This window comes from Humulus lupulus, chromosome 6 (assembly GCF_963169125.1).
Source record: "Humulus lupulus chromosome 6, drHumLupu1.1, whole genome shotgun sequence".
NCBI lineage: Eukaryota > Viridiplantae > Streptophyta > Magnoliopsida > Rosales > Cannabaceae > Humulus > Humulus lupulus.
In genome coordinates this window covers 138,067,680-138,070,366 of record NC_084798.1, presented here as the reverse complement: position 1 = coordinate 138,070,366, position 2,687 = coordinate 138,067,680, and the positions used below count along the sequence as shown (strand labels likewise).

Here is a 2,687-nt window from a genome sequence, read left to right as displayed (position 1 = left end):
GTTCCTATAAAACTGAAAACTTAACTTCTCTTTATTTAGTGTAACAGTAAAAATAATTAATGAAATAAATAATACTTAACGTGACATCTAGGCAAGTAAGATGTTTGACAAAAGAAAGTATTAAAAAAAGAAATACCCTGAACTATTAAAACAGAAAGTAATCACTATAGATTACTTGGACAAAAGAAAGATGAAACAATTAAAAAATTATCTATTATTAAAAACAGTCAACAATATTGAAACTTCATCTCCTATTGGAGATTGTTAAAGACAAACCAATTATATTATGTCATAATATAGAACAAGATATTAAGATACAGAATCAAAGAAAGAACCTTTACTATCTAACTGATATTACTGACATCAGTAATTACAAAGTCTAATATGAGATTCCTCAGCTGACTTTAAATTAGTGCTACATGATATGTTTTCTTGTTTCATTAGAAAGAAAGTGACCAACTCATCCTTATATCAAAAAGAGCTTTGTGCAAACACCAGAGAACACAAATGAAAACCATAAGAACTAGAAACTTGATACTAACGAAGTTCTATAAGTAGTTGGAAGTATTACCTCACTTCATACTTAGGAAGCTCTCCTTTGGTGAATCTGGAAACCAAACACACACCTCATAAAAGTTTATTAGAAAAAAGATGTGCATGATGTAGTCTGCCAATGCTAAAGATCCCCATCAATAACAAGTAATACATTTAATAGTCAAAATCAATATATATATATAAAGAAAACTTTCAATTTTGTATACAGAGTAGTCTCAGATGCTTCTCAAATTTTTATTTTTGAGAGAATTGGGGAAGAAATTTCAATTTGCAAAGAAAAAACCTATTGTTCTATTTGACAGTGTCTTGGAAAACAAAACATCAAGAAAATTGCAGGTCAATACCTTCCTCAGTATTGAATTAAAAGCACCAAATAGACAAAAGAAAAGTTGGGCCTTCGTTGTGCATTTAAAAGCACCAAATTATTGAATTAGCACCAAATGCAACAATGCTCATGTTTCATCAAATAACATATAACTATTGAGACAATTTATTTAATGAGAGTTACTGAAAAGTTAGTACTAACCAGCCCTTGTTCCTATTGATTCCATATTAGAATAATAAACATTATAATAGACATTACAAAGAAAGAAAATAAGTTGGGAAATCTTGTTCTCCCAAACAAAAGAAAGGAAAAAGAAAAGAAAAGAAAATTCAATTTGGTCCACGATTTGAACCAAATAAAAGCTCCTAGAAAAAGCCAATATTAATATCGATTGATTATGATAATACTAAAAATAATCATCAAATCAACCTCCAAACTTTCTCTTCTCTAATGGACAAAAACTACATGATCAATTGTTTTCTGGGGAACAGTATATATTGTCTCAGTTTTTTAAAAAACAAAAAAAAAAAATTGTACACTTCTCTTTCAAAATTAGACATGTGAGCTTCTTTTTGTTCCCCTTTTAATTAAAATTCAAGAACTAAAGTTTCAAGCAGATCAACATAGTTATATTGCACTACTAGAACAATTAATAGGCTTTTAATTTGAAGGAATATATCAATAACTAAAGTACATCTAATATCAATAAAGTGCATCCACAAAACACAGATATAAGTTTGAAAAAGTAACACCTAAAACTTATGTTACAAGGCTTCATTATGTATCATTTTAATCATCATATTGCAAAACAATATAAGGAATGTAGGAAATACATCTTTTCATAGTAATTAGTAAATATACCATTTGATCAGGGTGACTAGAAGATAGAAGCTCTTGGAGAACAGACAATAGTTTTCCTTCTAAACCATCAGAAATGAGGTTTAGTGCCTCCTTCCATATATCGACATCTCTCTGAGAGCCATTTCCTAGAGATACTGCATCAATAGTAGCAGTATAAGAAGAAAAATAATGAGTTTTAGAAAGTAGGATTTAAAGTTCAGCTGTAGATATCTAGCACTAGTTGAGGACGCCCAATAAAGGAAAATAAGTCTCTAAGGGATAACAACTGAGAACTAAATAAGCAAATCACTCATCATTCATTATAAACTTACAAGCATGCATGAGAATCCTCCTCGTACATTTCAGCAGGCACTGTCGTTCAATGTAGTATTGAAGCAATACCTAAAAAAAAATAGACAGAAAAGTAATGCAATTTCAAGAGCATCGAGGAAAAATCTAACATTCACAGAGAAAAGCTTCCTTTGAAGATAAGTGCAACAAGAAAAAGAGCGAGAGAAACTGCTGCAATAATGAATAAAATATTCCTTAAAATATACTTTAAGCAGCAGTATGTTTAAAAAATCAGATTTACAACTAAGAAAAAGATGTTGTAAAGTGCTATACCAATAAGAAAATTAAGTTTCCCTCAATTCATATAGCAATACAAGGATCCGTGTATGCACCTCAAGGTAGTAAGATGTTTGAAAATCTGGGGAAAAAATGACAAGCACAAATATTCTTTAGTGTATAAAGTCATTTTTTGTATGTAAAAAATAAATAAACAAGAGAAAATGAAATCCCTTGAAATTCTATTTTTTTTTCTTTCCCCTTCTTAAAATACAATTTCCAAACAGAAATGTAAATAAAAGTGTTCAGATGTTAGTAAAACCATATCAAATAAACTGAACAACAGCAAAATAATAGATTTCTAGAGTCCACAAGGAAATAAAAGCCCAACCTTTCAATC

At 29.5% G+C, this 2,687-nt stretch overlaps 1 long non-coding RNA gene across 1 annotated transcript; it reads right to left on the bottom strand.

The window, feature by feature from the left end:
- Positions 1 to 570: 570 nt before the first annotated feature.
- On the bottom strand, positions 571 to 2,124 carry LOC133784209 (uncharacterized). Its single transcript, XR_009871201.1, has 3 exons — positions 2,053 to 2,124; positions 1,742 to 1,875; positions 571 to 607 (listed from the first exon to the last, which is right to left on the bottom strand). It is a non-coding gene; the product is annotated as an uncharacterized LOC133784209 (long non-coding RNA).
- Between the last annotated feature and the right edge of the window lie 563 nt (positions 2,125 to 2,687).